We start from the raw sequence: 13,669 nt of genomic DNA, 5'->3' as shown, positions 1-13,669 counted from the left end.
TCACTAGGCTAATCCTCCACCTAGCGGCGCCGGCACACCGGGTTCTAGTCCCGGTCGGGGCGCCGGATTCTGTCCCAGTTGCCCCTCTTCCAGGCCAGCCCTCTGCTGTGGCCAGGGAGTGCAGTGGAGGATGGCCCAGGTGCTTGGGCCCTGCACCCCATGGGAGACCAGGAAAAGCACCTGGCTCCTGGCTCCTGCCACCGGATAAGCGCGGTGCGCCGGCCGCAGCGCGCTGGCCGCGGCGGCCATTGGAGGGTGAACCAACGGCAAAGGAAGACCTTTCTCTCTGTCTCTCTCTCTCTCTCACTGTCCACTCTGCCTGTCCAAAAAAAATAAAAAAAAATAAAAATAAAAACATGTAGGAATATTGTATAACCAATACATGGAAGGGAAGAATATTTTTAACAAGGTCCTTTATCTCATTTGATTAGATTTCAAAACTATGTATTTTTATAGAGTATTTTAGTCACTGGAGTTTAAAATTTCTAGTCTGCTATTGTCTTAAAGAATTTAAGCCAGATTAAATTGTGATATGCAAATATAATTACAACATACACTTCCATAACAGATAAATTGGAAAATATTAAAATAGTTTGTATTTGTGTGATAGTATCTTATGTATTCACAAAATTAGTTGCATTTGACTAATTTAGGACATAACCTGGATGATATAATTAAGAACCTGCTAAGTTCTCATTACTGGGGGCCAGTGCTATGGCACTGCCAACATTGCTATGGCACAGTGGGTTAAAGCCCCAGCCTGCAATGCTAGCATCACATTATGGGCTCTGGTTCGAGTCCTGACTGCTCCTCTTCCAATCTAACGCTCTGCTATGTCCTGGGAAAGTAGTGGTAGAAGGCCCAAGTCCTTGGGCCCCTGCACCCACTTCTTTCTTTTTTTTTTTTTTTTTTTTTTTGACAGGCAGAGTGGACAGTGAGAGAGAGAGACAGAGAGAAAGGTCTTCCTTTGCCGTTGGTTCACCCTCCAATGGCTGCCACGGCTGACACCCTGCGGCGGGCGCACCACACTGATCTGAAGCCAGGAGCCGGGTACTTATCCTGGTCTCCCATGGGGTGCAGGGCCCAAGGACTTGGGCCATCCTCCACTGCACTCCCTGGCCACAGCAGAGATCTGGCCTGGAAGAGGGGCAACCAGGACAGAATCCGGTGCCCTGACTGAAACTAGAACCCGATGGTGCAGGCGCTGCAAGGCGGAGGATTAGCCTAGTGAGCCGCGGGGCCGGATCCTGCACCCACTTCTGGGAGACCCAGAAGACCCAGAAGCTTCTGGCTCCTGGCTTCAGATCCCTTCAGTTCCAGCCATTGCAGTCATTTGGGGAGTGAACCAGCAGATGGAAGACCTCTCTGTTTCTCTGGCTCTACCCCTCTCTCTAACTCTTTTTCAAATAAATAAAATAAAGCTTTAAAAAAAAAGCTCTCACTGGGGCCATCTTGTGGCTCAGCGGGTTAATGCCCTGGCCTGGGGCTCTGGCATCCCATATGAGCGCTGGTTCCAGCCCCAGCTGCTCCAATTCTGATCCAGCTCTCTGCTGTGGCCTGGGAAAGCAGTGGAGGATGGCCCAAATCCTTGGGCCCCTGCACCCACATTGAAGACCCAGAGGAAGCTCCTGGCTCCTGGTTTTGAAGCAGCTCTGGCTGTGGCAGCCAGTTGAGGGGTGGACCATCAGTTGGAGGACCCCCTTCCCTCTTTTTCTCTGCCTCTCCTCTCTCTGTCTAACTCTGACTTTCAAATAAATAAATCTTAAAAAAATTCTCATTATTTGAAAACAATGAATATACAGTTAATCTGTATCACTCCTAACAAAATCTTATAATTATTATGGGTAATAAAATAGTACAAATAGCTAATATTATGTAACTGTCATCCTATCAACTTCTTTGTAATTTATGTGTTTGTAAAATATAAAGAATATGTACCTCATACTTTAATCAAAAGAGAGATAAACATAGAATTGGAGGGGTTAGTATCAACAAAGATTGTTCCCACTGTTTTATTCAGAGAATTCTTAGATTGTTCTCTAAGAGTGGGAAAAAAAAGAATATATAATTTCAAAAAGTGAGTGTAATTCTGTTTCTATTTTTCATTGAATTATGAACATTTTAATATTAAATTAGTGGGTATGTGATGTCAAATAAAAATAAATTGAATCATTAGTAGCTTAAAATTTGAGTATTGTTCCTTTGCTAACACAAATTTCACAGCTATCAATGACCAAAAGGTATACTTGAGATTGAATATATACCTATATATATATATATATGTATAATTTCACAATTATATGATTCCACTCCAAAACAGAAGCTTTGATCATTATCTTCAGACTATACTTTGCACATGGTGCAAGTAGAATGTGATGGGCTTTTACCATCCTTTGGATTCAGAAGGAATATTGCACACTGGTAAGTAGGTAAGCAGTGCAGAGACTTTTATTACAGAAGCTCAGTTATACAAAGAGCTTTTCAAGAATCGCTACCAGATAAAATTTTTCATTTGTGAATAGGACATTATCAAGCACTGAATTACTGAATGCAAGATCATCTATCACTGTCAGTCTGATAGCTTTTGTACAATGAGAAAAGATATGTGATTATTGAATAATTTGAACTAACTCAGAAATACAGCCTTACACAGCTTAAATGCAATTGTATGTATTTTAATAATGCAATGCAGTATTTGAACTTTTAATAGACTTTTGGAATACTTTATGCTATTTTCCCCACTTTTTAACAAGCTAGAAGTTATTTTAAAGTTACAGCCACAGAATTTCAATTTCTTGTAGAAACTCATGCCTACTCATGAGTGCAATATTCAAGTGAGGTTTTTCTAAATTTTGTGAGAACAATTGTCCCTTTCCTAAACACCAGTCACGACTCATTAAAGAAAACAGTCTGTCTCTGGAATTAGATCACATCACCTCTCATCATGGCAGACACTTTCCCTTATGAGTTAGTTTTTTTTTTTTAACTTTTATTTAATGAATATAAATTTCCAAAGTACAGAATATGGATTGCAATGGCTTCCCCCCTATAACATCCCTCCAACCCGCAACCCTCCCCTTTCCCACTCGTTCTCCCCTTCCATTTACATCAAGATTCATTTTCGATTCTCTTTCTATACAGAAGATCAGTTTAGCATATATTAAGTAAAGCTTTCAACAGTTTGCTCCCACACAGAAACATAAAGTGAAAAATACTGTTTGAGTACTAGTTCTAGCATTAAATCTCAATGTACAGCACACTAAGGACAAAGATCCTACATGAGGAGTAAGTGCACAGTGACGCCTGTTGTTGACTTAACAAATTGACACTCTTGTTTATGGCCTCAGTAATCACCCTAGGCTCTTGTCATGAGCTGCCAAGGCTATGGAAGCCACCTGAGTTCACTGACTCTGATCATATTTAGACAAGGCCATGGTCAAAGTGGAAGTTCTCTCCTCCCTTCAGAGAAAGGCACCTCCTTCTTTGATGACCCATTCTTTCCACTGGGATCTCACTCGCAGAGATCTTTCATTTAGGTTTTTTTTTTCCCCCAGAGTGTCTTGGCTTTCCATGCCTGAAATACTCTTATGAGTTAGTTTTTAAACATCCCACTCAAATCTAACCTTTATTCCTTCAACGCATTCATGATTTTCTGCCAGTTTACTTGCTAAATTACTAAGACAGACTTAGGTTTCTCCTCAGCCTGACTAAAAGTTTCTTCTCAGTTCTAGGTCCTGACCTTCTTTTTCTTATAGTATTTACTTTAGTATTTTGGAAACTATCAGTTTAACTCCATTTGAGTGAGTATCTGCACTTGAACAGTTGTATAAAATAGGAACTAATGGCAGGGTGAAGGGAAAGTTCAAGGAAAGATGAAAATTAAGCAATTGCATTATATTTCCTTTGTCAACATTCCATTGTCTCCAGATGAGTATTTCTCATCTATTTACATCTTGCATTCTTAATTATTTATTTCAATTTCTGATTAGATAATTTGTTTAAAACAAAACAGTCCCTCCTTGATTTCTTTGTTTATCAAAGCATCAAGACAGGTGACCTATTTTCTCAGTATATGGCATAGCTTTCCAGAATTCTTCATCCCTTTGTTCAAAATTCTAATAAGGTGCACAGAATACAATAACTTATATTTTCACTTAAATGCATGTCATGGAGCTCTTGTGATGGTGGTTCTTTTGTTCCATTTGGATTCTTTATTTTCTTTTTTATGGGTACAAAATTTACAAGTACAACTTTAGGAATATAGTGATTCTTTCCTTCATACCTGTCCTTCCACCACCCCACTCCCACCCAACCTCCTCCTATCTCTCCCATTTCCAGTCCCATTCTCCATCAAGGAAAAAAAAAATTGTTCCTTGATGGTCAAGACAGGGGCTATTCACGTCACTGCTTCTCAAAGTGTCAATTTTACTTCTACAGATTTCCTTTGAAGTGCTCTATTAGTTATCATAGATCATTGAGAACATATGGTATTTGTCACTTTGGGATTGGCTATTTCACTAAGTATGATGTTTTCCATATTCATTTATTTGTTGAAAAGTACTGGATTTCTTTTCTTTTATAACTATGTAGTTTTCCATAGAGTACATATCCCATAATTTCTGTATCCAGTCTTCAGTTGGCTTTATGTTGATTTAATGTCTTAGCTATTGTGAATTGAACTGCAATAAACATGGAGGTGCAGACAACTCTTATTTACTTATTTCATTTCCCTTTAATAAATTCTTGGGAGTGGGATGTCTGGGTCATATGATAGGTCTATATTCAGAATTCTGAGATATCTCCAGACTGATTTCCATAGTGATTTTATTAGTTTATATTCCCATAAACAGTGGATTAGAGTACCTTTTCCCTCACATCCTTGACAGCATTTGTTATTTGCTGATTTCTGTGTGAAAGCCATTCTAAACGGGGTGAGGTAAAACCTCATTATGGTTTTGATTTGCATGTCCCTGTTGATTACTGTTCCTGAGTATTTTTTTCATGTATCTGTTGCCTATTTGGATTTCCTCTTCTAAAATATGTATATTTAAGTCCTTTACATATTTCTTAACTGGGTTGTTTATTTTGTTGTTGTGAAGTTGTTTGATCTCTTTATATATTCTGGTTATTAATCCTTTATCAGTTGCTTTGTTTGCAAATAATTTCTCCCGTTCTCTCAGCTGCCCCTTCACTTTCCTAAGTGTTTCTTTTGCAGCACAGAAGCTTCTCAATTTGATTTAATCTATTTGTTGATTTTGGCTTTGATTGCCTGTGGCTCTGGGATCTTTTCTAGGAATTCTTTGCCTGTGCCAATGTCTTTCAGGGCTTCCTCAATGTTTTCTAGTAATGTAATTTGATTGTTTCAGGTCATAGATTTAAGTTTTTAATCAACTTTGGATTAATTTTCATGTAAGGTTTAAGTCAGGTGTCCTGCTTTATGCTACTGCATATGGAAATCCAGTTTTCACAGCACCATTTGTTGACAAGACTGTCCTTGCTCCTGGATTGGTTTTAGCTCCTTGGTCAAATATAAGTTCATTGTAGATGTTTGGATTGATTTCTGACATTTCTAATCTGTTCCATTAATCTATCCATCTTTTTTGTGTCAGTACTAGGCTGTTTTGATTAAAACTGACTTGTAATATGTCTTGAAATCTGGTATTGTGATGCCTCCAACTTCATTTTTGTTGTATAAGATTGCTTTAGCTATTTGAGGTCTCCTTTGTTTCCAAATGAATTTCACCATCGTTTTTCCTAGTTCTGAGAAGAATGTCTTTGGTATTTTGATTGATATTACATTGAATGTGTAACTTGCTTTTGGAACAATGTATATTTTGATGATATTGATTCTTCCAATCCATGAAAATGGAAAATTCTTCAATTTTTGGTATCTTTTTCTATTTCTTTCTTCAATGTTTTATAATTCTCATCATACAGATTTTTGACCTCCATGATTACATTTATTCCAAGGTATTTGAGTTTTTTGAAGCTATTGTGAATGAGATTGAACTTAGAAGTACTTTTTCAGCCATGGCATTGTCTGTGTATAAAAAGGCTCTTGATTTTTGTGTATTGATTTTATACCTTGCTACTTTATCAAATTCTTTTATTAGTTTCAATAGTCTCTTGGTGGAGTCTTTTGGATGCCCTAAAATTATGTCATCTGAAATAGGAATAGTTTGACTTCCTCATTCCCAATTTGAATACTTTGATTTATTTTTCTTGCCTAATGGCTCTGGCTAAGACTTCCAGGACTATATTGAATAACAATGATGAAAGTGAGCATGTTGGTCTGGTGTCAGATCTCAGTGTGAATGTTTTCAAATTTTCCACATTTAATAGGATGCTGGCCATGGGTTTGTCAGAAATTGTCTTGCTTGTGTTGAGGAATGTACCTTCCATACCCAGTTTGCTTAGAGTTTTCATCATGAAAAGGTGTCATATTTTATCAAATAATTTCTGTGTATCTATTGAAATAATCATGTGGTTTTTGTTCTTCAGTTTATAAATGTGATGTATCACATTGATTGATTTGCAATTGTTGAACATTACTTGCATAAAAAGGATAAATCTCACTTGGTCTGGGTGTTTTAGCCAGAGCCATTAGGCAAGAAAAAAATCAAAGGATTCAAATTGGGAATGAAGAAGTCAATCTATGTTCTTTCTGATGTGTTTTTGGATTCAATTGGCCAGAATTTTGCTGAGGATTTTTATGTTTTATTTCATCAGGGAAATTGGTCTGTAGTTCTCTTTTTCAGGTATAGAAATTAAGGTGATGCTTGATGCTGGTTTCAAAGAAAGAACTCAGGAGGAGTCCCTCTTTTTCAATTGTTTCGAATAACTTGAGAAGAAATGGAGCTAGTTTGTCTTTTAATGTCTGGTAGAATTCAGCAGTGAAGCCATCTGGTCCTGTGCTTTTATTTGTTGGGAGGGTCATTATTACTGATTCAATTTCTGTCTTGGTAATGGGTCTGTTTAGGTTTTCTATATCTTCATGGTTCAAGTTGGGTAGGTTGTAGAAGTCCAAGAATCTGTCCATTTCTCGTAGGTTTTCCAGTTTATTATTATACAGCTCTTTGTGGTAATTTCTGATGATTCTTTTTCTTTATGTGATATCTGTGTTCAAATTTCCTTTTTAGTCTCTGATTTTATGTTCTGTCTGTTATTTTTTGTTTAGTTGGGCCAATGGTGCATCATTTTTTTTTTTTCAAAAAAAAAAAAAAAACACTGATCTTCATTTTACTGTTTTTTTTGGTTTAGATTTTGTTTATTTTTCTAATTTAATTATTTATTTTCTCTTATTAGTTTTGGGTTTGGTTTGCAGTTGTTTTTCCAGATACTTGAGTTACATTGATCCCTCATTTATTTGGTGCCTTTCCAACTTCTTTATGTAGGCACCAATTGCTATAAACTTTTTTCTTAAGACAGCCTTTGCTATATCCCATATGTTTTGATATGCTATATTGTCATTTTCATTTGCTCTTGGGAACCTTTTGATTTCTTTTTTGATTTCTTCTGTGACTAACTGTTCATTCAGGAGCATGTTGTTCAGTTTCCTTGTGTTTGCATATGCTCGAAAGATTCTTGAGTTGCTGATTTCCAGCTTCATTGCACTGTGGTCTGAGAAGATGCATGATATTATTTCAATTTTTTTAATTTGCTGAGACTTTTTAAGGCCTAGCATGTGGTTAGTCTTAGAGAAGTCTCCATGCACAGTAGGGAATAATATGTATTCTGCAACTGTAGGATGAAATGTTTTGTAGATATCTGTTAGGTCCATTCGGTCTATCTTGCCGATTAACTCCGCTGTTTCTTCACTGATTTTCTGTCTGATTGATATGTTCATTGCTGAAACTGAGGTATTGAAATCCTCCACTGCTATTGTTTTGGAGTCTGTGTCTCCCTTTAGATCCTTAACATTTCTTTTAAATAGTCAGGTGCCATGTAATGAGGTGCATACACCTTTATAGTAGTCACATCTTACTTTTGAATTGATCCCTTAATCATTACATAGTGTCCTTCTTTGTCTCTTAAATGTTATTATGTTATTGTTTATTTTGTCTGATATTAGGATAGAAACACCAGCTCTTTTTTGGGTTTCTGTTAGCATGGAGTATCTTTTTTCCATCCTTTCACTTTCAGTCTGTGTGCATCTTTGTTGGTGAGATGTGTTTCATGCAAGCAGTAAATAGGTGGGTTTTGTGTTTTTTTTTTTTTTTAATCCATTCAGCCAGTCTGTGTCTTTTAAGTGGAGAGTCAAGGCAATTTATACTCAAGGTGACTATTGAAGTATGATCTTTTCTCAGGCTAGAGCTGTGTTGTAAAATACTGTTGCTAGTGCTGGACAATATCTGTGAGTCACGGTTCCCATCAGTTTTACAATCGGAAACTAAACAAATAATATTTTACAATGTGTATTTCTAAGCTATGATTTCTGTTAGGGTAATTGTATTCAATGCATTTTTAACTTACAGTATTTTCAGTTTACAACAGGGTTATCAGGACATAATCCTTGTAAAGTCAAGGGGCATCTGCTAGACATAAGATAGATAAAAAAGAGCTGTTTCTGAATGAAGAATTTGATGCCCCTGTGAGAGATACAGCAATAGCAAAAAATGTGAAACTTTTTCCAGAACATTGTTTCAGTTGAGATGTTTCTGCAAAACAATCTTTTTCTGTATTTGGTGTTTTCTTTGTATGTTTAGGAAAACTGAAACTTGAATTAAAAAGAGCCAACTTCGAGCTAATAAAATGTGCAAAGGGAGAATATGGCCACCAGTTTAGTACTGATGATGTCAGGAATTGGCTTAGGAAACTGAAGAATAAACTAATTCCCCTGCGTGTAAGTGGGGGCTTTTTTCTTCAACTTTTCCTTTTTAGACATATTTTTAATACTCCTTGGTTTCCACCATCAAGAATAAGACTTAAGAAAAAACATTGCAGCTCAATACATTTCCTAACACATATTTCATTATAGGAATATATTCTGTGTTCAGAAATGTTTCTCTTACATTTTTCTAAAACAAAAGACCCTTCCCTGATGTGCACAAAGATGCAAAACTTAAATACTAGCCAGTTGTCATAGCTGTTCTATTCATTATTCCAGGTTTGTTGCTATACTTTAACCTACCAATGCCTCAATTAAAGTATTGCCTGAAGAACAATGCCCTTAGTTGAACAATATTTTAAGGTTTATTTCTTTATTTGAGTGACAAAGGAGGACATACACACACACGCACACACAGAGAGAGAGAAAGAGAAAGAGAAAGAGAGAAAGAGAGAGAGAGAGAGAGAGAGAGAGAGAGAGACAGAGAGAGAGACCAGGGGGACAAAGAGGGATATCATCAATTGATCAACTGGCTAGTTAACTCTCTAATTATCCACAACATTCAGGGCTGGGCCAGGTCCCAACCAGCAGCTACAAAGTCCATCCTGGTCTCCCATGTGAGGTGAAAGGACACAAGCACTCAAGCCATCTATCTGCTGCTTTTACAGCTGCATTAGCAGTAAACTGGATCTGAAGTGGAGCAACTGGTCTGCAAAATTAATCTGCTGTGCTAGAATGCCAGTCCCTGTAAGTGAAATAATAGTTTTGTATAACACACAATATAAAGTTAAATACTAGTATAAACTAAGATCCAGGTCTTTAAAACTACAGAAGTTGGGTTTCATTGAATGCAATGTCAGCTCTACAGGTTGGTGTGTTTTTTCAATAGCAGAGCTGGACCTGTAAACAAGAAATCATATTTAAGGGAGCAACAGTTAGCATTGATCTTGGTAACACCTACTCTTGTATTGATGTTTTTCAACACAGTGAAGTAGAGATAATTACCAATCATGAGAGTAACCAAACCACCCAAGCTATTTCATCTTACAGACACCAAACAATAAGTTGCAATGAACCCCACCAACATGGCTTTGATGATGAATGATTGATTTGACACAGTATTAATGATGCTCTTGTCCTTTCCTATATGAAGCATTGGCTGTTCATGATCTCGAGTGATGCAGGTAGTCCAAGGTCCAAATAGAGTACAAGGGAGAGACAAAGCATTTCCTTCCAGAGGAGATGGTTCTGACAAAGATGAAGAAAATTGCAGAAATCCACCACGGAATGACTACCATCTGTGCTGTGTTCCCATTGAGAGCTTACTTTAATGATTCTCTATGCCAAGCAATAAAAAGTGCTAGAGCCATTGCTGGTCTCAATGTCCTTAGAATTATCAATGGCCTGACTTATGTTTCTATTGATTGTAGCATAGGCAGACAAGTCGAGGATGAAGGAAATGTGTTGAATTTTGGCTTATGAAGTTGTACTTTTGATAGCACATCTTCAAAACTGAGATAGAATCTTAAAGGTAAAAACCCACAGCTGGAGACACACAATTAGATGGAAAGCACTTTGACAACCAAATTATCAAACATTTTATTGTTGAGTTCAAGTGCAAGGATAAGAATTACATCAGTGAGAACAGGAGCTGTCAGACACTTCCCATACTGCTTGTGAATGAGCTAAACATATCTTCTCTTTCAATAGGTAGGATAACATTGAAATAGAGTCTCTCCATGAAGGAATCAACTTCTATAACTCCATTACCCATTCTCAATTAGAAGTGTTTAATGCTGACCTTTTCCATGACACTCCATCCCATAGAAAAAGTCCCTTGATATTCCAAGCTAGACAAGTTGCAGAGCCATGATATCATCCTCATGGGTGTTTAACCTGAATCCCCAAGATTCAGAAGCTTCTACAAGACTTCTTCCATGGAAAATAACTGAATATAAGAGAACCAACCTAGAGAGGCTGTTGCCTATGTTATAGCTGTCAAGGAAGCCAGTCAGTCTGGAGACAAATAAGAGAATGCCCAAAGTCTGCTGCTGTTGGATGTTACTCCTCTTTCCTAGGCTATTGAAACTGTTGATGGAGTCATGACTGTCTTCATGAAGTACATTACTATTGCTACCAACAGACACAGATTTTCACCACCTATACTGACAACCAGGCTGGTGTGCTCTTTCAGGTTTATGAAGGCAAGCATGCTATGATCAAATATAGCAATCTGTTTGGCAAGCTGAACACATAGGCATGCTGTTCTTCAGATAGAAGTCACTTTGAATTTGATGTTGATAGGATCCAAAAGTCTCTGCTGTGGAAAAGAATACAGGAAAAGAGAACATGGTTACCATTACCAACTACAAGTGCCATTTCACCAAAGAAGATATTGAACATATGATTCAGGAGGCTGAGAAATACTAAGCTGAAGATGAAAGGCATAGGAGGAGATGTCTTCTAAGAATTCACTTGAATCCCAGGCATTCAACATGAAAGCAAGTGTTGAAAATGAAAAACTTCAATGCAAGATCAATGAAGAGGATAAACAGATTATTGGCAAGTGCAATCAAATCATCAATGGCTGGATAACAAGCTGATTATAGAAAAGGAAGAATTGGAATATCAGCAGAAAGAGCCAAAGAAAGTCTGAAACCCCATCATTACTGAGTTGTACCAGAGTAGAGTAGGCATGCCAGGAGGAATGGGCTTCCCTGGTAGGGGTGCTCCTTTCTGTGGTGATGCTTCCTCAGGGCCCAACACTGAAGAGGTTGAGTAAGCTAACCCTTGTACCATTATTCCACACAATAAAAAATGAAAGAACCAAAATTTGTAGCAAGTTAGGTGGCAATTTTTAAGGTCAGCTCCTATAGTAATTATTGGATATTCTTAATACTTGAACATGGAACTTATATACAACTAAAGGAAATATCATTGCACTAAGTGAGCACTGCTTATAAGTGGCAAAAACAAAATATTTAAAAAAATTTTAAAGATATATTTGACAATAAATATTTATTTGGGCTACAGAGAGAGAGAAGCAGAGACACAGAGAGAGGACTTCCATCCATGGTTCACGCTCCAAATGGTCCCAATGTCCAGAGCTGGGCCAAGCTGAAGCCAGGAGCCAAGAGTTTCTTCCAGGTCTCCCATGTATGTGCAGGGGCTAAGCACTTGGGCTGTGTTCCACTGAAAAGCAAAGTCTGAAATAAAAATGTGATTGCTGGTTCTGACTGCTCCACTTCGAATTCAATTCCTTGCTAATGTGCCTAAGGAAGCAGTAGAAGGTGGCCTGCACACTTGGGCTCTTGCCACTCATGTGGGAGACTTGGATGGTGTTCCATATTCCTGGCTTCAACTTGGCCTAGCCCTGGACAATGCAGCCGTTTGGAGAGTAAACCAGCAGATTAAAGATCCTCTCTGTCCCTTGTCTCTTTTTGCCTCTCTCTCTGTAATTCTGCCTTTCAAATAAGTATTTAAGGGAAAAAAAAACTACATTTAAAATTGGCACAATACAAAATCTATAGAAGTTACTTATTTTAGGCTGAAGGCTACAAACAAAATAGGTAAATAGGTCTCAAGATATATCACAAATCATTAGTAAAAGTAATCATCAGTCTATATGCCTTAACATCTCCTGACTATAACTACGCAGATAATTGACCAGGCATTAAATGCTCAATCATTTTTCAGACAGATGGGATTGTGATAAATATGAGTTTTATATCATTTTCCTCAGAAAGAATTGTTATCTTAAAATGAAGTTTATATATATTGTAGTCAGAAACAATATAACAAATGGATTGACTTATATTATTATCTGGAAACATTTTTTCTTTTTATTTTAAAAATAATCTCTTTTTTGTATTTGTTACAATTTCAAATTGATTCTCACCAAACCCCATTGGCGTGGAAGGACACTGTCCAATAAATGCTCATAGTAAAAATCTATTTGAATCATGATAAATGAAAGTCTTAAAAATTTATGGGATTATTGCTGAGTGAACATGCCATAAATCTGTCAAGATTTTACACAATAAGCATGCTAAAACAGCCTACAGAGACTGAAAGTAGACATCAACAAAGAAGCACTTACTGTAGGTAAGGGACTATGAGATTTAAGCAGATTTTTGATTTATACCTCTTGACTTCTCACAAGTAGATTCTTAACCTGTCTACAAATGTGAGGTAGGTTTATTTAAACACATTTATTTAAATTTCAGCTAAACAATTTTTGCAATTATAATAAAAGTCTCTTAAATATCCATGCTAATGGAGAATATTATTACAGAAAAGTGAAAACTATAGCTCATTCAGACCACAAACCAAATTTTGTTTATCAGCATGCTGAAAAATTGTTTACCATACAAGGGACAATACTTTAGGACAGTCTACTTGTCTTTTTTTTGGAAATCGATTTCTGTTATAGGCATCTTCACTTGGCTATCAACTGAATATAATGAAAGCTTGGAAGACTTTCTTTTTTTTTGGAAAGGCAGAGTTACAGAGAGAGATGGGGCTGTGGGGGGTGGGGTGGGAGAAATCCTCCATCTGATGGTTCACTCCGAAAATAGCCACAACAGCCAGGGCTGGGCCAGACTGAAGCTAGGAGCCAGGAGCCTCATCTGATTTTCTTTGGGGTCTTAAGCCGGAGACTGGCCCCTGACCAGCAGGAGACAGTATAAGCACTCCCTGACAAGGCGAATGGGAGAGGTAAGGTCAATGGGTCAAGCACACTGAAGCAAGCACCCGTGAGTTCTGTCAAAACAGGAACTACTTTATTAAGGAAGTGTACAGGCTTATAAAGCTTAAGAAAGACATGTACAATAAGGGAGCCAA

Source organism: Oryctolagus cuniculus, chromosome 9 (assembly GCF_051225735.1).
Source record: "Oryctolagus cuniculus isolate XC-2025 breed Fujian yellow rabbit chromosome 9, ASM5122573v1, whole genome shotgun sequence".
NCBI classification, from domain to species: domain Eukaryota; kingdom Metazoa; phylum Chordata; class Mammalia; order Lagomorpha; family Leporidae; genus Oryctolagus; species Oryctolagus cuniculus.
The sequence above is the reverse complement of the archived record's forward strand: the minus strand, read 5'-3'. Positions refer to the sequence as shown.